Source organism: Polyodon spathula, chromosome 3 (assembly GCF_017654505.1).
Source record: "Polyodon spathula isolate WHYD16114869_AA chromosome 3, ASM1765450v1, whole genome shotgun sequence".
NCBI lineage: Eukaryota > Metazoa > Chordata > Actinopteri > Acipenseriformes > Polyodontidae > Polyodon > Polyodon spathula.
The window spans coordinates 58,641,303-58,664,507 of NC_054536.1; the positions used below are offsets into that span (position 1 = coordinate 58,641,303).

A 23,205-nucleotide genomic window follows, 5' to 3' on the forward strand; every position below is an offset into this window, starting at 1 on the left:
CACCAAGTATTTGTAAGACGCAGGGAGGGTGATCGCATGAAACTAAACGGAACTAACTGGACAGAAGAGTCAAAGCAAAGCTACTCACAAGTGAGTCGGCAGGGGGGTTCTCTCTAGACGCACGTTAAATGTGGATGCGTTATCGGATCCAATGTGTAACAGCCTTGACTGTTGGGAAGGATATACTGTATATAATCAAAATAATGAATGCTTGTTAGTACTCTGATTTGGCTTGCTAAATGTCAAATTATTAGTATGATTATTATTTATTACGATTTGTCAGATAAAAGGCACATACGGAAATAATGTGACACAGAATTATATTTATACTTTTATGGAACTGCACTCAGAATGGAAGAGCTGCTGGGATATTCAGTAATCCTTGATTTGTAGCAGGTGTTTCTTATTAATATACATTTTTTCAATGCCACACAGTAGCAATTTTATGGTATATACTAAATCTAGGCCAGCCAGAGTTGTCTTTTCTTTTTTGGAGTGCTCACAGAACATTCTTAAGCATTTCACTTAAAACTGGATGTGGCAGAGCAGGGCTCTACCCTTGGAAATACTGGCAGGAATGGAGTTAAATTCTCCTCCCTGCCCAGGTTGATTGCCCCAGGTGGGTGCAATCAACTAATGTAATTATTCAATTATCATTTAGCCACCTGGCATAAAAGGAGGCCTCAGCCTCCCAGTAAGGAGGAGTGAGCTGAGGAAGTAAGTTGGTGGGTTTTTGTGTGTGATTTTTGAATTTTGATAAATCCAGTGAAGGCATTTCCCAGCCTGGAAATTGTTAGTTGTTTTTTATCTTTCTTTTTGTGTTTTAAATCGCTTTGTTTGGCCCTTGTGCCCTTTCATTTTTGTGTTTATTTATAATATAGTTATTTTTTTTGAACTGCAGACTGTCTCTGGGCCTGTATCCACTCGCCAGCCTGCCACACTGGACATTAAGGTGCCCTGGCTTGTTAATTTCTGACAGCCAGACAATTTCCAGACTGGTGGCAACCCTAGTCTGAGAACATACTGATTAACTAATTACAACATGTAAAGGTCTCTGCATATATAAACCTTCTTGATCTCCACTTTTCCTTTAGCACTGAAAGATGTTATTAATTGAAGTGCTGGTTGCATATTGCAAAATATTGCATCACACCATACTTAATGCTCTTAGAGGTGCCGTGAGTCAGCATTTACACGCAGAGCAGCTGAAGATTCAACTACTTCCGGATTAGATACAGTCTGTGCGCAGTGAAGTATAGTGTTTCAGTTTTGAGGTGGCTGATGATGGAATAGTAAAACAATATAACCTTGTTTTTCTCCATGGATATTGTGAAGCAAAGCACCATTAAGTTAAAGTAAGTATTGATTCATATGTAAATATCTGTTAATGTCTATAGATGTATATATGTTTGATATTGTAATTGTGTTATTTCTGTGCTTTGGAAGACTTCAATATTATCAATATCGATACACAATTTTTATTGTTGCCTATCAGTACTTTTACTACTAGTAAAAAAAAAAAAAAAATTACAAACTTATTTCTAAAGTATCCAGTAGACGGCACTATTTCAAACAAAGGTATTTACTGCAAAAACAAAGCCAGTGTGCAGAAGAAACCACAGGTTTTGAATAAACAACGTATTTGTTCACCAGTGATGAAGACATGTAACTGTTTAGGAGAACACTGTCATTAATGTGCCAAACTAATTGGATCCCACTGTACAGCCCAAATAAATCTTGTGCAAGGTTTAACAAGGCCCCACAACGCATTACCTTTTTGGTATCAGTTCTTGATCTTGAATTGTGCTGAACCAACTGGATAATGAAACGATACTGTACAACAGATGGGTTAATAATTACACGGAGAACTAAGTGTTCCTCCACACAGGATCACAAAGCACCTTAAAAACTTAATTACTGAGCATTGGTGAAATACTGCCAACCCTGTAGTGGACCACGGCAGCCATTTTGTGCTTGCTGGTTAATGACATAAATTGGTGTCCCGCATTATTTTGCTGCTTTTTGGGGGGGGGGGGTTTGTTAAAGAAAGTGGATTTGACCCGACAAGGTCACCTGAATTCATTCCACTTCAATTAAATATATCCTTGCAGTATAGTATTTCATAAAAACATTATGGGTTGCTGCATCAGCAACATAGCATCCTGTTCTATCTTTATGGTGACATGTTTTTCATATGATACAAAGAAAAGACGTCAGATGCCTGAATCAGTATCAGCGTCTACTATACTGTACATTAAATACAGTATATCTATTCCACATTTCCTCCAGAATACAGTGCTTAGGACCAGAAAAGGTGCATAGCCTGTCAGAAATGTAACATCTCTCTCTACTTGCTTTGAAGCACAGTGAATGTGCAGAAAGCTAGCACACCCACATGGTGCAATGAAAATGTAATAAAACAGTGACTTGCTTTAGTTTCTTTCTTTTATATAGCACCTTTCATAGTGGACCACCACCACAAAGCGCTTTACAAGATACGAGATTAGGGTGTGTGAACTATGCATCAGCTGCAGAGGCACTTACAGCAACGTCTCACCTGGTTAAGTGACTTGCTCAGGGTGACACAGTTTGAGTCAATGGCTGAGCTGGGAGTTAATCCGGGGACCTCTTAGTTACAAGCCTGTTTCTTTAACCACTGGACCACACAGCCAGCCGTCTAGGTTATCACACAGCATAGTGTGTTCCTATTACTGCCTCCCACTTTGCAGAATTGACCAATTCAGACACCATAATCATTTTAGTTTTATTTACATTCCTGGGTTGAAGAGCAACATCATGCTTTTTTGCCTTTGAATAAATATGCCTGCAGAGAACACACAAGGCTGTTGAAACTGCACTTCAGAAGTTTGTGCAGTCTGTAAAACATCTTCATCAGGCTTGAAAGGTAATTTATGCCAGTGAAGAAAGAATCTGCATCTGCATCCAGCGTTGCTCTCTGTCAAGGCTAAACTCTTTACATGCACTGTTACAGCTCTCAAAGACCTTTTCAATGGAAATCTTTCCAAATCAAGGTTGCCTCTAGGTGGCAAAATATATATTTTTTTAAAACAGCTATCATTAAAGATCGAAAGCTGAATAAGCAAAATCGTAATTAATTTATCTCCATGGATTTCAACAGCATCATGCAAGCACGGGGGCTCATGACAAGCAGGGTCTTGCACGCTGCCCCACATTTTGTATTTTATCAAGACTTTTTCATTGGTGTTGTATTTGCCGTCAGAATTTCTGCCCACTCAACCCTCAGCTGCTTTCATCATATGCAGTCATTCAGCTGGCTCCTTTTGTTTTTGGAGCGTCTCCGTGGAGATACACACAATTAGGTTTGCGCTAATGGTGAGTGATGGGGAGAGGGAGAGAGGAGAGGGGGAAGGTGGAGATTGGAGGAAGGTGATACACCCAGGGCGAGAAACGCATCGTAAGTTATTATTATCAGTCTTCTCTGGCTCTGGGCATTAAGTGTTTTTTTCATTAACTTAGCGATTGTGAACGTGTTTTACACATCTGAAGGGTTATTATAGGTTTACTGTCATCAGAGAAACATCCCCAGGCATCGTCTGTGTGCTTGATTTTACTCGGCGTCTCATACTGCACAAGAAGTGATAGGATTCTGCTTGACTAAATAGATTTTTAATGACAACACATATTTTTGTGCATTTTGCACACTGGTAAAAGTCTTTATTTTTAACAACATATCGAGACCTGTTGACTCAGGTCTATCTGGCGAGGCAGTAACAAGGTTATCAATACTGTTATGACTGCTATGATTCCATTTGTAATGTGTGTTTGAAAATCAGGCAGCTGTAATGCGGAGGTGCTCAAAATGAAAGGGTAAAGATAATACTCTACCGGTAATAATAATAATACAAAATTTAAAAAGGTTTAGCCCTCTGGCTAAGCAAGTTCACATATTCTGTTTATGGCCTTTTTTTCTTGATTAACACTCAACATACAGTCTCAGGAGTTCACTCACATTTTTTTTTTTTTTTTTTTTTTTTAAAACAGTGGGTATAACAACACCTGATGTGCAGTTCAATGTATCAAACAACGACAACGGACAAAGGAGCATAGCTTAATGTAGCACGATTTATAGAGGAACCAGGTTAATATAAAATGCAGGTGCAAAACATAGAAGCTCAAGCTCATAATCCACAATAGATGAATGGGATTCAGAGAATCTGAAGGTATCACTGGTGGCTGAGGGACACCATTGACTTCAATCTCATCTGAGGAGTGTCCCCAGCGTTTCTTGGTTCTTTTTTAAATGTAAAATCAGACACATTTTACACTAGTAATGGTCCAGATGAGTTACTACTGTATGATACAGGGATGGAAATAAGACTCAATACTATTGCACAGTAGTTTGACTCATTCCTGGTGTTACTATGAGTTTAATAGAAGGCACCTGACCTTGTTACCAATACACTGTGGCTAATCAAGCTCATACTAAAACCTGGAATGGGTGAAACTGCTATGCAATAGGAGTCTTATTTCCATCCCTGTGATGTGTTCAAACTATAAAATCATGTTTATTCATGCATTGAAAATACAAATCTGCATGTATCTATAAATTGTTTGCATTGACGTATAGCTACGTAGGTCAGCGAATGAGATTTGTATTGTGTAGCTCAGCGAGCATAAAAATGAACACAGATCGGATGTTACTGTAAACTCTCGCTTAAGCTCTTCACATACATGCAGCGCTTGTTAATTTATTGTTTTAAACAAAAAAGTGGGCTTGCACCTTTAAATATATTAATACTTACATTTTATTTCTTGCAACTTTTTTTTCATACAGTGTAGTGTACCCAAGTAGTCTTTTGAGGACCAGGGTGTCCTTTGCTCACCGCGCACCAGTGACCCCTGTAGTCTGGCCGGGCGCCTGTGGGCTTGCCTGTCAGCTGCCCAGGAGCTGCGTTGTCCTCCTGTGCTGTAGCTCTTGGGCGGCTGCATGGTGAATCCGCTGTGTGTAATGAAGCGGTTGGCTGACAGCACACGCTTCAGAGAACAGCATGTGTTCATCTTCACTGCTCCGGAGTCAGCGCAGGGGTGGTAGAGGTGAGCTGAGCCTAAATAATAATTGGGGATTTTAAATTGGGAGAAAATAACAAAAAAAATTGGCAACGACTAAATTAAAAAAAAAAAAAAAAACTACTATATTCCAATGTCTCACAACTGCTCTGTGCCGTTCTGGAATATCTCTCATTTTGTGCCAAAGCACTATTTTTTTGTGAAACACAAATTTTGCGAGGGGATTGCGTGAAGATTGAAGATCGGGCCCAATTTCTTTTGTTTCTCCGTTCAATGATTTATTTTATCCCGCAGAGGGCGCTGTTGTCCGTGGCCCGACTACCATCGATGACAGACAGGATCGCGGGAATACCAATGCTGGTAAACAATCAAAGTGCGGGCGCACTCGCAGGTGCTCATGAGAATAATCCAAAACAAAAGGTGAAAGAAAAAGGGAAAATAAAACGGTAATAAAACTACAAAATAAATGTGCTGCACTTGTCAGAGTCACCCCTGCCTCTCAGCCACTCAGTGGAAGAGCCCACACAACCTCTCTCCCACCTCTCCGTGTCACTGCCATGACCGACAGGTGAATATTGCAAGGCTGCTGCCCTTTATCTGCAGCACTCTGAACGCACCAGAAGAGTCAGCACAGACCTCTTCCCTGTTACAGATGCATTTGTAAATTCTGTTTGCTTCTAATCTTGCTCTTGTGCTACACACCAAATGTGAATGTCCTGTCACTATTGATACTGAAGCTAGCTAAACTATCATACTCTAAGAACTTTTAAAATCGGCCTTTACTTAACAGGCCTTATTTTGTTCAACCATAGATAAAGCTTTTAAGAAACTAAGGCCCTGTCCACACTATGCCATTAAACTGTGCTAGTTGCTTTTAAACTAGCTTTAAAGTGCTAAATACAGATCGTATCTACACTACAGAGCATTTAATACCGTACTCAAGATCTGGAATCTAGACCACCGCAGGTGGTAGTCTTACAGGTTCTAAATTTGATCACATCAAGTTAGTCAGAAGTGTTGACAGTGGAATACCGAACAACATTATTTGTGTATCCTCCAATGTCCCAAAATGCTCTTTGATTTGTTTGGTTGTGTGTAGGCGATACAACAGGGAGGTAGCAAGTTAGTCATGTTTAATCCATCAGCACATAAGAGCTCATAGCTTGCAAGTGTGACAGGCATATTATCAAATGGCTGGATAATGAACCTCTGGCTTCGGTTTGGCACACACAAAGGAAACAGAGAATACTTTAAAACTAAAAGGAACTGACTGAAAAGAGTTGATAAATACTGTATACAGAAACTGAGTTTAAAACAAGTTTGCCCCCATTAATATAAACGTAGAAAGAACTTGCAGCCAGGAGAGGTAAAATATGTAGTACTTTCATAAAATAAATTGGAACGTTTCCCACCATTAAAAGGAGTTATAACCAAGGATTTTTTTTGGATTATTTTATTTTTGATTATTTTCTGCATATTTTTTTTCAAGCACCAACAGTCTGGTCAAAGTGCCTCAATCCAAGTGGTGACTGATGTAAATGGTCTAAATACATCTGCATTCAATCATCCGACCGTCCCTGGCATTGTACATTATACCATCTGCACATAATCTTTGCACAAAAATGGGTAGGATTGAATTAATCCAAATGGAATAGAAAGGTACTTTAATCAAAGTTTACAGTACTGTAGGGTTAAAGCAAAGCATTATTAGGATTTGAAAAGTGTAGTGAACGCATGGCAAACCACAGGCAAATATGGTGAACCGCTACGGTAAAGCATGTAAAAAACACATGTACAGGGGAAGCATATGAAAAGCTGTGTTAACTGCATACAGTACAAGTCAAGACTTGACATTTTATACCTCTTGATAAATCAAGACAACTGACCTTGATAACTGACTTATAAAACAACCTGTGTTTAGAAGACCCAGCACCCCTGGTAAAGTGGGAGAATCCATGCTCTGTGGGGAGTCAGGTGGTGCTCAGGTGAGGTCACTTGAGATTTAAAGGTTGTACACTGCTAGTAGCAGACTATCATTGCAGATGTAGGTTTCATTTAGTGTGCAAAAGTGTTCAGTTTTTCTCTTCAATTTATCTACCACAACAGCTCATTTTTGGAGAATTGAAGACGAGTTGGTATCCTCTGATCCCACCTCCATGCCGATTTCCTTTTTACACCCAGGCACTTGATGTCAACAAGCTTCTGGCCCCTGGAGGACAAAGGCCAGCCCCCCACGTGTCCGCTTAAGAGCACTGGGCGCCTGACCAGTAGGGGGCGCTGTAGTGCGGTTAGATGACATAGTCCCTGGCGATTTTGCTTTCCCAACCCATGGAAAATGCACTACAAAGATGGGGATGTAAGAATGTTTTAAAATCCCTGAAACAGGGCCTTCACCTAACCATCTTTCCAATTTTTGGATCTCAATTTAATAGAGAGCCTAAAGCAAAGTATGGAATAAAATTTAGTATAGTCATCTCCCTGGCACAGAGTTTAATGAAGTCCCGTTCCAGTTCAAATATATACCCTTAGTAAGAGATACCACCATTCTACCTCAATAAAGCCTTTTGCTTTGTTGTCAGGTTGGATAAATATGCATAAATTCAATAAATACTGCTATTGAAATGTAGCTTGTGGGTTTTCACAGAAATATCTAAAAACAAAAAAGTCTTAGAACAACAATAAGGAATAAAGGTTAAGCTTTGCATCAAACTGTATTTGATAAACGTATGATCTCCTGTCATTACCTTGGCTATTCAAAAGCTGTCAAACACTTGTGGTCTCAGCATCAGAGATTTACATTGATAAAACACATCATGGGAATAAGGTCTGTCATATTGTGGGTTGGGGCTATAGTCATTATGGGGGTTGGGGTTGGCAGAGAAGAAATATCTATACATTTGAAAAAAGATTTCATTTACAAACCAAAAAGGAAACAAAATCAGAAACCATGCCAGCATGAAAGCTATATATTACTGGATATGCCAATGGCCACATTACCACCTTCAGTGTGGGCTCATTAGTAACCTAAACCAGTTCATAATCTCTGGCAGTTCCCTCTGTGTGTATTATTTTCTAAGTAACCAAAATACATCTTTGGAATAGCACTATCATGAAAGTGCAATAACAAGCTACAATTAGAGCTCAAAACCCAATTACAGCTAGACACTGTAGCTCCAGCTAGGGGGGTCTTCTGTTTGATGCAGCGCTTTCTAGAAGTATGTGGTTAACAAGGTTTTTACTCACATTTATAAGAACCATTTTATATCCATCTTTTGCAATGCAACTGCAGTGTGTGTATATATATATATATATATATATATATATATATATATATATATATATATATATATATATATATACATATATACACATATATATATTGTGTGTGCAGGTATATATATATATGTTATATATGATATAATATATATACACAATATGTATACACACTCATTCATTACTCATATATATATATATATATATATATATATATATATATATATATATATATATATATATATATATACACACATATACATACATACATACATACATACATGGATGAAGGCTATATTTGCATCCTGAGCCATTCTAAAAAAAGGCATAATGCCACAATAGTGACTTCAAAAAGTGATAATTCCTCTAGAGGAAAATATACTTGAACTTTGACCCATTCGACTCCGAGAACGTCACTTTCAATTCAAACACAAAATGTCACGTTTTCAATTACTCAGCAACATCCACAGTAAAGAACTGTTCATTAATGATCAACATAATGAGAATAAGTTAAAAAAAAAAAAAAAAAAAAAAAAAAAAAAAAAAAAGATGTAAAGTTGGTACATTCGTATCTCAGAGAAACTGGAGAAACGGATAACATATAACGTCTGTACAGCACTGAAGCACTACGTTTAAAAAAAAAAACGAACTGTACTTCTGAACCTAACATTAGCATCACGAACATTAGTATCCATGTAGTATAAAAAATGATTGACGGGCCTCTTCAGTGAGTTACATGAAAACAATTCCATCTCAGGTTTCTTTGGCATCCCTGAAAAATCGTCTCCTCTTTTAAAATATGCTAAACATCTTAATAAGCAAGACATCTCACAAGTAGAATGGTACCCCAAAATGTTCTCCCAAGGAAAGCAGTACAACTGGGGATGGGGAGTTTGTTGCTGGACAACTTCACACAGACTACTCAATAAATACCCTGAATAGATAAAATTATCTCCTCTTTGAAAATATACTAAGGATTCTAATAAGCAATCCTCATGCAATATTCAATGTAGTGTTGTCCTTATATACTTTTCTGTGTCATACCATATTTTTAATTTCCCTTCAAAGTTTCAATACTGCATACTCATTTAATATAATATATGTGGATGATGGGTCTTCAAAGCATTAGTGACCACCTTCAATAAAGTATGACCTTTGACATTTTGAAGGCATTTGATCCTTACTGTGAAAGATTCGGCAACTAAGAAATAAACCCTACTGAGAGCAAAGTTTGGTTCCCAGGGTGATCTAAACACAAAACAGTAAAATATTGTGCACTTCCATACACTGCACAGGCCTCAAATGAGCAGTTTTGAAAGAAACAGGGCAAACACATATTTGGATCTTAACACTAGAAGTCCCGCGGCGGTCATTTTGTCGTTTTTTGGTTTTAAAATGTAATTTTCTCCAGTCGTGTAACACATATGTCTGTTCAGTTGTTTATTGATTTACATTTTCTTGTTTTGATTTGTAAAATAAATGATTTGTAAAACAAAAAACAAAAAAAAAAGAATTAGTGTTTTGAATACAGCCGTCAGAAAGACGGGGCTTCTAGGTGTTAGTATATCTACGGTCCTGCTAGTGTTAACACCTAATATCTGGTATGTTAACTACAACATGCATTTCTTTTAAAGCAGCACAGCTGAGACCTTTGTAGTTAATGGAAGTGCAAAAGAGGCTTAGAATTATTTTGATAGCAACAACCACTTTAAAAGGCATACCGAGTTGTTCTTGAAATTTGAGGTTTTACCGACAAAATATGTAAGATAAATTTCTGAATGTGCAGTGGGTGGCCATAGTATGCTTTAGAGCACCAATATTCTTTGTTTAACACAGGGGTTCTCAAACGTTTTTTGCTGGACCCCCTTTTGGAAACGTTTCAGGCTGTGACAACCCCCACCCCGCGGTGTGATATCAGATGAAATTACTAGTCCCCAACCTTTGCTGGCCCACCAACAACATCATACTTTGCTCTGCCTATCAGCCTGAAGAAACATGCGTTTGTGGGAAGCACAATATGAGTGAACTGCTCTCAAAAATAAGAACTCTGCAATGGCATAATCTGAAGCAAAACTTCATTAAATGAAGTGGGGGGAAAATAATAGCAATAAAGTTTAGATTTAAGAAACTGACTGTGACTAGAAATAAGAATGCTGTCAACAATAAATTAATGAATTAAAATGATCGCCAACCAATAAACCAGAAATGTAGTATGCTGTGCACAAGAACAAAACGTACCCCATATTCATTTCTATATGCGTCATATCATATGTTACTTGAATTAAACTGGCGGTAAAAAAAGTAAACAAATTACTTTTATAACAAATACGATGTATATACAGACGGATCGCTTCCACTGACCTTCCCACTAAACACATTATTTTTGAAACTTGTCACTCAAACTGCTTGTAGTGTGAGGTGGGCGGGGAGAAGCGCCGTTGTTAAGGGATGTGCGCTTAAGTACAGCTCTAGTTGAGTAAAACAAAAGAAAATAAAAAGTTAATTAGCTGACCAGTTAAACACATGGGGGGAGCTGGCTTCATAATGCATCATTTACTGTTAGGGATTAAGTGTATATATGCGCTGCAATGACATCTCAAACTGCAGTTACAATGTAGCATAGAAAACACTTGCCTGAAAAAAAAAAAAAAGAAAATGTAGTATATATTTCAAATAGTTACTATTTAAGAATTACAGCGCTTTCTCATTTTAATGCAGTGGTTGGAAAGTTTGGAGACCTCAGAAACTGAATTTTACTGTATTGCAAAGCTGAAGAAATGTAAATGGTTATGGCCATTGAGTTCTGGTCACCCAGTGCTGTGGATCATAGTCTACAGTATTTAATTTACATGCAGTGGCTATGTGGGCACATGAGCCTCCATCACTCACTCCTCTTAGAGGTACACTGTGACTCATGCAAGTATAACTGTACAAAGAAGACATAATTTATGGTTACAAATCACCTGCATCCATCCACTTTCTTCTGTACAAAAGCAATAATAACAGGATAGCACAAAGACTGTAATTAGGGATATTATAAATCATCAGAAACACAATTGTAGCCTTTTTTTTAATAAAATGTGAAAGCTCACAAATGCAGCCTTCAAAGTGCTGGAGCAGTAAGGAACAATTTTTTTTTTGAATAGTTCCAAAAGATTATGCATTATTTCATTTAAAAAGAATGCTAAAATTGAATAGAATACAACTTGTAACAGGAAATGTAGTTATGTTTTATAAAAGTTTCTTTCATAATGTACTGTAGAACTATTGTACAGGTTGAGGCCACTTTATATGAAAGATGCTGAAAAGGTAGAATCATATTCTCCCCAGTGTCTTCAGAGCCCTTTTGGGGTCAAGGGTTTTGATGGGATGATGTTTAATGAGGTGTTTAAGAGGTGGCAGGGGCAAATCAGCCACTAAGATACCGATCAATCAGATATGCTTGTAATAGAATGAATTGAACAACTGACAAAGGTCTTTTTCAAAAAACGTTGGTTCATTGAGGATACAAGGTGTTCAAATAAAGCCCAATCTGAAAAGTATTTAAACTGAAACTTGAGGCGACAAAGCACCTAGGCTTTGATAAAGAAAGAACAGGGCCAGCAGAACTGCTGTCACATTGTAAGCTTGCTTCATATCTTATCTGAATTTGCAAAAGGCAAATGTGAAGATAAACCTACTGCAACTTACACTTGCTGTGCGATCACAGATACTGTAGGTCCCTCTGCCATTCCAAATGAAAAAGAACGTGAAGCAATTTAGTGCCTGTGGGCATCAAATGATTGCAATTATGTTTGAGAGTGCTTGACATGTAATGGAGTAGTGCTTTTCAACTCCTCTTCAATTACATCTGACACTGCGGTACAGGTATGGAAAACTGCACAAAAAACTGACACTAAATCAACTTGTAGCCATTTGACAGTCAACTGCATCAGGAAGCTATGTCTCATATCTTTCAACTTTAAAAGAGTTCTCCCATCAAAGACAAAAAATTAATCTTGGTCCACAGGCTGTACTGTATCAAAGTCTTTTCAGGTGTTTGCTAAAGAATCAGCTTTAGGCTTTGTCTGCAGAGCCTAGTATGGTAAGGAATGGAACAGATCTTGGCAACATTTTTGAAGAAAGGTATTCAGAGATTTAGATTTATGCTAGCAAAAACACATTCAAATTTATTCCTGATTGATAATTGTATATATTAATGACTCACTAAAATTTTACCCCCCCCCCCCCCCCCCCCCCCCCCCCCCTGGCCCCCCCCCCCCCCCCCCCCCCCCCCCCCCCCCCCCCCCCCCCCCCCGAAATGATATCTCAAGTCCTGTTAAAATGCAGACACGGTTATTGTCGTCACAGTCTAGATTTCCTTGTCTATTTCAAACAAATGTTAGATGTCACTAACCCCAATGATCACTTATCTTGGACCACCTTACCGTAGGTAACATTAGGAGCAAACAGGGTGTGTGAACCTTACCATTAATGTATGCCAAAAGGGCTGACCGGGTATATCTTCCTGTGAATCCTAATATGAGATTTGAAACAGTTATAAACAGGGGTTCACATAACTGGTACGCTGCTACGCAGGTACGCATGGACACCAATTAAAAAAAAAAAACAAAAAAAAAACACACACAACACAAAGGAGTACCTTCAGTACATTTAACAGGAAAACATTTTTCATAAAGGCAGCAAGGGTGCTCACGACTGCAAGGTGACCCATACCTTCTCAGGTCTCATGGTCTCTAGGCTCTGTTAACGATCTCCGGGTAACTGAGCTGATTGTAATTAAATACCAGTCCCCACATCTCACTTAAGACCAGAGGGTTTCAATTTATCCATAGTGCCTCCCTGCTAGAGCTATCATTGGCTGCTTCAAGTTTTTATTTAAAAAAAAAAATGGTGTGGGATAGGTGGAACCACTCCAGTACATAACATCAATCATTTTCTTTTAATGGGCACTTGAAACAACCAATGACAGCAGCGATCTCTATTAAGCCGTCCATTCAGAGAAGAGGGATGCAGTTATGGGGAGTGGCATTGTGGAAGCTTACGCTTCGCTTCCCAAACTGAGCATGGATGAGAGGAGGAGTCGATGTTTGAAAGCTGTTACATTAAAATATGAGTTTAAAAAAATACATTTACTTAACCATTTTACTTAAAATAATATATTTTTCCCCTCAGTTATATCCTTATTTAAATACTATTGTGACGTCATGCTAACATGTTCAACAACAATAATAAAATGACAAAATGTTTGGGGTTTTTTTTGTGACTCCCCATGGCGGCAATATGGTGATAGCATATTGAAATAAATGGAGAATGTGTGATTTGTTAAAAATTGTAATAACCAGCAATCCGGACTCCAACTTAAACATTCATAAACTATTGTTGTGGTCTCTGACATGGCCATCCCAATTGTTTGGCCTGTTGGAGGAAGAGGTGGAGCTAGACAGAGACTTGGATGATGACCCTTAATTTTGAGTACCAAACCATTTCTGCTGGTACTCTGCTGATAAGTTATGTGAACCCGATTATAAATCATGTATGAGAAATGAATCCCTGTCAAAACTCCAGTATATCTTATCCTGTGTACAGATGTTATCTCACACAGAGAACTTTGACACAGTTTGAAATACACATATCTATATATAAATATTATATATATATATATATATATATATATATATTATGTGTGTGTGCCTTTGTGTGTGTTTATGTTTAAGTATTTAGTATTGCCTGGCTACAATGTCAGTTTTGAGATTGATAACAAGTTACTACATTTTGTGTACAACATACTAACTTAAAGTACAAATAACTCTGAATCCGATTTGAACTACAGTCAAACCCATTTACTACGTACCAGGGATATAACATACACACTGATATAAAGAACCAGTATCATGAAACCAAATAAAATAGTTTTAAATCCTGTTTAAAATTCTCCTTTTAGTACGTACTCTGATAGTGCATACTTCCTGTTATTACGAATGAACCGCGATGGCACGCAGTGGTCTGTGCTGCGCATATTGCGTACTTGTAGGCCAACTTCTTGACCTTGCTTTCTATTACTGTAATTTATGCAGTATCATCATGGCCAGCGCTAAACGATCGTCAATTTCACTTAAGGACAAACTGTACATTATTGGAGAAATCTTAAAGGGATGAAAACAGTCAGAATGATGTTGTCACAGAAATGTACTGTATCCCAGAAACCACTGTAATGTATACACGTTTTCCTTTCTTTTTTCCCCCCTCGTAAATGTTGTTGTTTATTTTCATTGAACACAGGAGCAGAATGGAGGAGCTACGAGAAAGTGCCTAGAAAAGGGGAATCATTTTTATGAGGGAAAAAACGCCCACGCCAAGGTAAATAAATTAGGTGAGCATTTGCACAAAGGGAAAACCTGGAGTGGATAAGACGTTCTTTAATTTAATTAAAAGTCGAAATAAAGCCCTTTAACTTGCTAATAACTTGGTTCTACAACGCTAACCTGGCCAGGGCCTAAAAATCTTCTTAAAATAGCGTACAGGCAATGATTACTGTACTGTACCTGAACTGACTGTTTGTATGGTAATGTTTATTGACTTTTGTATTATTTGTATTATTATCAGTGTTATTATTTCTATAATGTATTAGTACTGTACTGTATTTGTTATTAATTTGTTTATTTTACTAATTACAGTACAGTATTATTCAGTACATTAGTTACATTTTTTTTGTTATTTATCTTTATCCATGGGAACAAAGAATTACTGTATTAATTAAAATACAGAATGTTAATGTATAGTAATGTACATTACATTGTTTTACATTGTTTCTTCTGTAATAAACCTTTATACTACATACATTGTATATGTACATTAACTACTACTGTACTAGGTTTAGATTTTTATGCTGATTTGGCAGGTATGTGCATGTATCTGGTTAAATCATATCTCGGTTATAATATACTGTTTTTATGGTCCCAAGGCAGTATGTTGTGTCAGAGTTTCACTGTACTTTTACCAGACCCTGTTTCTTGTTTGGTTTATCAAACACACATTCTCCATGCCGAATAAATAGAGTCAGACTTTGCACTGGTGCAAACAGAACAAACATCCATTGCATTGAATTGCTTCACTGTATTGAATTGCATTGAGTGCTGAAAACATACGTCTCTTTATTACTATCCTACCAAACATCCTGATGAGCCGGAGGTTATTAAAAAAGAAAAATGACAAATGCAGTTTCTGTTCAGTTTTTCAGTGTCAATTTTGCAGAACTAAAACAAACTAACCAGTCATACAAACGAGCATCTGAAGTAAATGGAAAACAGATATGCTCTGAACCATATCGATTTTCAACAAGGTTGTTTAACATTCCTAAATGTTGACGTTTCGCTCTCCTGCCTACAGTACGTGTTTTATTTTTATTTCTGAGCATGATCTGTGTTGTCTACTCTTGCCATTGACACCACCCAAGAAGACAACCTTTACTAAACAACTTTATTTACTTCAAACTATATCACGCATTATCATAGACAATGTCTGGAAATAATATTACAATCAATTGAAATGCACAACGAAATCAGACAAATGAATGATGTTCACAGTTTGAGATAAAGTTTGCGACTACACCAAGAGCTGTTTATAAAATCAAATGAACAGGGATAAATGAGACGGCAGGCTGATGTCTTCTGTTTCTTCACAGAGCACCTGCATACACTGTCCTGCTGTGGAGGAATGAAGACTCAACTACCCTCTCACCTCTGTGAGACTGCAAGCAAGGGTGAAGATTAGCCATCGTAAAAACACAGTAAAGCACCATGAAGAAAACAGTACAGAGAAAAATGTTAGGACATGGGCAATAGAAAATACAGTGCTGGAATAGTAAAGCTACCTGGTGAATTTGCATGGTCGTTTGACAAACATTTAGATGAGACACAATCAGTACTACTTTTACAAACTACAGTTTAAAATGACTTCAAGCCTACAAAATATGGAATCGTTTTTTTTTCTTTTTTCTTACAGTTACTATATCCAGAAAAGAAGTGGAAATGCTTTAAGAAACACAAAGGCATAAGCAAAACCTTTAAACACTAAGGGCCTTGTTTTCTGACATTAGTACCATTTCTGACTTATTCAAAATGCTAATATCCTTTTCAGCCACCTACAAAGGTCAGTCTGCATGCTTGAATTAGTGCTATTAACACATTTTCTTAATGCTTTGAGTACAATTGGCGCATTTCCGTGTTCATTATATAATTTGCGCAATCTATGAAGGTGTAGGACACTTATTAGTACCTTCTCAGTGCAGCGTTATTAAAATCAGGAGAGGTCAGCTTTAAAAAAAATTGGGGTGTTAACCCCATTCTTATAAATGGGAGTAGCAAGAAGGTGTCTGCCGTTCTTTGTTTACATACAGTAGAAGGTGTCAGAAAGCAAGAATTAGGCAGGGGAAATCCTGTCAGACCTCAAATAAAATGGTCAGTTTTCCCAGATGAAATGTTTGTTAAAAGATTTCACTTCACACATCTGGCAATGTCAGAATTATGTGAGGCGCTCAGACCTGAACTGGAACCTACTTCTAAATGATCACACGCAATACCAGCTGGTTACGTATTATAATCATATTACACTCTGAGACTGCAACCATGCACCCACCCAATGTATACACATGTCTTGGTCCAGAACCTTCTTAAATAAAAGCAAAAGTGTGCTTGCATTATGTATACCCTATTATATAGAGCTGTAGCCAAGAAATTCACAAACATTTCTAGAAATTTCTCTAAAGAATTTTAGGAAAAATCTTTTGTAGCAAAAGTTAAGTCAATATGGGAAAAAGTAAAGAAATCTGAAGACCTTAGGCAGAAAATTATTTAATGTCATAAAACTAGAGAAGGATCCCTGAAGATTTCCAAGCATTTGAGTATCCCAATTTCAACTACTGTTTCTATTATCAATAAGTACAAGAATCATGGTTCTGTCACAACGCTCCCTGAGTCTGGAAGAAAGAAGGTTCTTTCACCAAGAACAAGTAGAAGAATTGTGAGGAAGGTTAATAACAACCTGAGATTTGCTGCGAAAGATATTCAAAGTGAATTGGCTGCAAATGGGACTGGGGTTTCCATTTCATCCATGGGTCAATAATTGCCTAGTGAAGGTCTCAATGATCATAGGCCAAGGAAAAAGCCACTCTTAGAAAAACGTCAAAAGGACAAACATTTAAAGTTTGCAAAACAGCATCTGAATGAAGTGTATGAGCTTTGGTCAAAGGTTTTGTGGAGTGATGAAAAAAATTGTTGTTTGGAGAAAGTTTGATGAGGCGTACAAAGAAAAGAACACCATACCTACTGTCAAGCATGGAGGTGGTCCTTCTAAGGGGCTGTTTTTCCTCTAATGGCACAGGAAATTTAGTTCCAATACATGGTAAAATGGATTCCATAGCATACTAAAAGATACTGGCCAATCATCTGAAACCCTCCGCTACAAAACTCGGTTTAACCCTTTGTGGTCCTATGTCGGACCTGGTCCGACATTACAAAAGATGTCAAGCACAGGTGTCTAGTGGTGTTTTTTTTTTCTCTGAAAAAAGCAGAGAAAACCTTTCAATGTCCGAGTGAGACTGACAGAAGCCAAAAAAAAAAAGAGGCGGATCTAAACAATACGCAGTCCCTTCACCACAGACATGAACAAACAAGATAGCTGCTTCCGCATCCACTGCTCAAAGAATATCACAGATATTTGCCAAGCTTTCTGAGATGTTATAAAATAATGACTTGTATAGCATTATTGAGGAGTTTTTAGATAAAATGAGTGATTAGGAGATGATTTATCAGTATGCACGACTATGGAGAGGTATGTGATAAAGTGAACAAGAGGTGGGGCAGGGCTGGAGATGCAGTACTGGGTGTCCTGTTAAATAAACTGTATGTGAAAATAAGTTGGACCTGACGTGCCTAACAGGCGGCGCTGAATAAATGGACCACTAAGGGTTAAAGCGCAACTGGACGTTCCAACAAGACAACGTTCCAAAGCACACGTAAAAAATCTACTTCGGAATGGTTAAAGAAGAATAAGACCAAGGTTCTGGAATGGCCGAGTCAAAAAATCCTACTGAGAATCAATTGAAGTTGTGAATTGACGAAGGCTGTGCACACCAAGAGAAGTCCTCGGAATTTGAATGAACTGGAACAATTTTGCGTTGAAGAATGGTCAAAAATCACTAAAGAATCACGCCAAAAACTCATTTACAAATAATCTAACCATTTAAAAGAGGTTATTATTGTTAAAGGTGCCTCAGTTAGCTATTAATTTAATTTTCCCTGTCAGGGTATAAATGCTTCTGAATTAGCATTTTTGGAGTTTTGCAAAAAAAAAATTCTGAAATAAATAATCTATTTCTTGTAACTTTTTTCCTCATCCACAAAAGCAAAACTTTTGTTACAAAAGATTATTCCAAAAATTCTTAGTTTTTGAGAAATTTCCATTGGGGTGCGTAAACCTTTGACTACAACTATATAGTATAGTATTCAATCAGTGCCCCATCCGGGCAGTTTTGTCTTGGTAATAATTAGGGCTATTTTTCGGTTTTTATTAATTTCATTTTTCAATGCTTACTTTTAGCTATTAGAGTTTTATGTAAATCGTTTTTTTTTTTTTTTTTTTTGGGGGGGGGGGGGGGGTTCACTTTTCATATATTGTATGAAATTATTTTTTTGTTTACTTTCCAAAATTCTTGGGTGTTTTGTCACAATATGTATAGTAACTCGACAGTACTTGCACGCTTCAATTGTACCTTCTTTCCTTTGCCGTCTTCCACAACAAAATCCTTATGATCACGGGGATATTTTTCTGGGGTTTTTGTGTGTTTCGGCATTTATTTACATTTCGCCACAATTTGTAATTCTGTTTTAAATTCAGTGTTAAATACTCCCTATCAAACTGTAATATATCTTTAAATCTCAAGAGTAAGAACAATCTTCAGTTTTTTAATTGTAATCTCATTTTAAATCTTGCAAGTGTGTTAGAATCCTTCAATAGAAATGTAGGAATTTGCTGCCACTCAGTAGTTGGGGTGGGCTTAAAGTATTCAGAACAAATCAATGCGAGCTACAAGTCAGGAAGGAGGGAAATTGCCTAACTGCACTGTAGGTTTTAATTTTTTTTTTTTCACAGGGAAAAGGGTCAAATCAACATGAATTGAGTAGCCATTTCCAGTGTTTTTCCGGTGTTTGTTGGATATACACCAATTTCAATTTTTTTCTTTTCATTTTTTATAGTTTATCGTTTAAAAGCGAAAAATCAGAAGCCCTAATAATTACAGTGCTCCCTCGCTATAAGGCTCTTGGTTATAATGTGCCTCGGATGTAATGCTCCTACAGCATGTCCCCCAATTCCCTATACTGGTGATTCATGCAATATTTCTATCATAAATACAGTACCGATGTTGTTCAAACTAAAAACAACTTCTCAGTCTAACTTCCGTTTCTGTCTCTCCCTTTTGATACAGTATCTGAACTGAAGAAAAGCTGCACTGGCAATTTATAACACAGACATCTTTTTCAGCATTCATTTTATAACTAAATAAATATTAGGCCTATTATGTGGTTATCTTTCCTAATGTATTTACTTTTTTGCTGCGAGAGGATCTGCAGCTTTCTCCAGAAGACGAGATGCTTCAGCTTTGCTTCAGCCCTGCCCCGGCAGCCGAACCTGAGGCGAGCCCGTTCCCTCTTCCCCTCTCCCGACCCGCTCTCCTTCTCGCACTTGGTTTGCTTGTGTCGATTCGAACTGAACTCCCGACCCCCATTTAGCCAGACTACTTATAGTTTAAAAACTGCTAATTAAAATGATCCACGAGTGGGAATGTTACCTTTTTTTTTTTTTGGAAAAAATATAGCATTAATTACATGGTGCTTTATGCATGATTAATTCACGGAAAGTTATATTTTTGCTTCACTATATGTGCATTATAGAGAGGGGATTATTTTATTTAGTATTTTAGTCAGATGTGTGTTGTTGAGTCCCGCGGTGCCCCCACCCCATCCCCGTTTATAACGCTTGTGGTTTATCATGCTCTTATTGTCCTGAGACCCGTGTTATAGCGAGGGAGCACTGTATACAGAAAAGTATCTAAATAGTCTTAGTGTCTGATACAGAAGTAGTAATACAAATTGTGTATATGGACCTCTGTCCAAGTTATCTTAAACTGGTATCGTGGTCTGCCAATTTGTGTGGATCCTTCTAAGACTACCATCCAAGGTTTCCATTAAAGAAAGATAATACATTTTACAAAATCAAACCTTAAACATTTTGAATGCATTTACATACCTGTTTACAAAAAATGTTACCAATGCATTGTGTACACACCTTGTACGAGTGAGATATGTGAATAATCCACAAACAGCCCTCAAGTATGCACATTAGACATCAGGTTTAATTAAGCCTGGGAATAGGGAGTGCTTTTGCAACCCTCCAGTTAATTAAACAATACATCTCTTGCCTCTTATAGGTCTCCACGAAATCTATTAGGGAAACAAATTGATGTAATTTCTGGTTCCCCAGTGATTGTGAGCCACGCAGCCATGTAATGGATAAAGAGGAAAACCTGTTTTCAAGGCACTGCTGTAGCTGAACAGCAAACACCTTCACATCCTTTAGATGACAAAAAAAAGTGACAAAACAGTGCAGCTTCCTCAGGTCTCCGCTGATTCCCCGTGCAGTTGGTTTGAACTGTTGTTGTGATACCCAGGCCTTGACCTTAAAATACTGTAGGCTCTGCAGTCTCTTAAATACCTACAGTTCAATCTCAGTCCTGTAAGCCAATACTCTCACTTGACAACCAAAACTCCTGACCTAATATCAAGCCTAGGGTTTCCAAGCACATGATCGTCGATCTGTATATTAATGTCCAGGTCATAAAATGCATTTTTGCCGTGCCATCTAATTTTAAGTGGCATAAATCAGTTAAAGGCGTTTTGAAAGGAATTTGCTGGTTTCAAGCTAGCCATCTGTGGATAGCAGTGTAAGAAATAATAACACACAATACAAATGGAACACACAGGCTTTTTCTGACAAACATGGACCCTGTGTGGTGCAGTGGACACATTGTTCTGTTCCAGCTACATTGCACAAGCTCTTATTGTTTCAACAGCCGTTTGTTCCTTTCCATTATGCAACCCTTGCTTATGTGCCCCTTTAAATGGCTAACCAATTTGCATGTAACCAGGTCAAAGGCAGATAGGTAAGTAATATTGCTTCAAGTAATTAACATTAGCTGTTTTTAAGTAACATTATAAAAGGTGGTGGCACGAAGTGCCAGTCAAAGAGCCTCTCTACCAAAGAGCCGGGAGTCCAACAAGTTGAGCCCTGCGTGGAGAGGCTGTTGGAGAAAATCCAAACCTAGCAGCGCTCTAGAAGACGCTAACTAAGACAGGTCTGTACACTCCCCCCACTGCTCCTGCTCCCACTACTACTGTGCCTATCTGTCTCACCTGTCTTGCTATGACTGTCTCTCACATCCCTGTTATTCTGTCCTCTCACTCCTGTCTTCTCTCCTTTCTCCACTGCTGCTCCCTCTAACCTCATCCCTCTACCTCTCACCCCCTACCACTCTCTCCCCTCCTGCACTCTGGTGCCCTCTGGAACTGACACTCTTCTGCTAACAAAGATGATTTAATCTCTGCCTTTGCCTCCCACCTCTCTCAATTTCCTTGCTCTCTCCTGATAACACTGTAACTCCTGCTGCCCTGTCCTCTCTTTATGTCCTGTCTCATACTCCGTGTCTCACTGGATAGGGAGGTGGGACTGGTCTTATCCTCTCTTCCTCACTCTTTTCTGTCCCCTCTGACATCTCCAAACTGTCTGTTAACACCTTTGAGTTTCACGCTGTCCAACTAACTCTTCCCTGTCAACTCCTGCTAACTGTACTGTACCATCCCCCTTGACCTCTCACTCACTTGATGAACTCAACTATCTCCTCTCCTCCCTCCCCTCCCAGGATTCCTTCCTCTCCTCCATTCTTTCAACATCTCTCTCTCCAACCCCTCCTACCCACAAAGCTGGCCATCAACTGGACCTCACCTACTCCAGGGCCTGCTACCCCTCCACCCTCTGTCACCCCTATGGACCTCTCTAATCACTATTTCATCTCTGTCTCTCCCCTCTCTCCCTACTCCACCTACCCCCACTGTCACCGCCGTAACCTCCATTCTCTTTTCCCCTCTGTCCTTGCCTCCACCACTCTCTCACCTCCCTCCTATCTACTCCTCCCAACTCTCTGTAGACTCTGCTACCTCCACCCTATTCTCCTCCCTCACCTCCTACCTCAACTCCCTCTGTCCCCCCATCTCCCATCCTGCCCACCTCTCTCCTCCCCAACCCTGGATCTCTGTGCTCCACTCAGCAAGAACCAAACTGCACTCTGCTGAAAAGAAATGGAAGAGAACCAAACTCCCTGCTGCTCTTTACCGCCTCTACTCTCTACTCTGGTAAATGCTCCAATCTAAGATCCAATCCTCCTCAAAAAACCTAGTCATTGTATTTTGTGTCTTGCTCTTAATTGTACTGTAATTCTTGATATGTATTTTTTGTATACAACTAAGTCACCCTGGGTAACGGCATCTGCTAAGAAATAAACAAATAAATAATAAATAATAAAGAAGTGAGATATCATTGAAACTGTCTGTAAACATTCCGTGATTTTCCTCTGTTTAAGCTCTGAATCAACACAGGGTTAATGAACTTAAAGTGATGCTGTACATAGCTGGTTTACATCAGCAGTTTGCAATAACTAATCTTGTTGTTCGACTTTGCAATGCGTGGGTATGGCACTTTGCTGTCTGAGAATTTAGCAAAACTCATATCAAGTTGTTCTTAAATGTAACTTGTTATCTGGGTTTCTGCTGA

General features: G+C 38.3%; 1 protein-coding gene and 1 long non-coding RNA gene across 2 annotated transcripts in view; one reads left to right on the forward strand and one right to left on the reverse strand.

Moving 5' to 3' along the window:
- LOC121313246 (neurocalcin-delta) overlaps nucleotides 1–23,205 on the reverse strand; it is a 93,903-nt gene that overhangs the window by 55,497 nt on the left and 15,201 nt on the right. The window lies entirely within an intron of this gene.
- Nucleotides 1,214–17,352, forward strand: LOC121313248. Its single transcript, XR_005949958.1, has 3 exons — nucleotides 1,214–1,355; nucleotides 14,605–14,682; nucleotides 16,007–17,352. It is a non-coding gene; the product is annotated as an uncharacterized LOC121313248 (long non-coding RNA).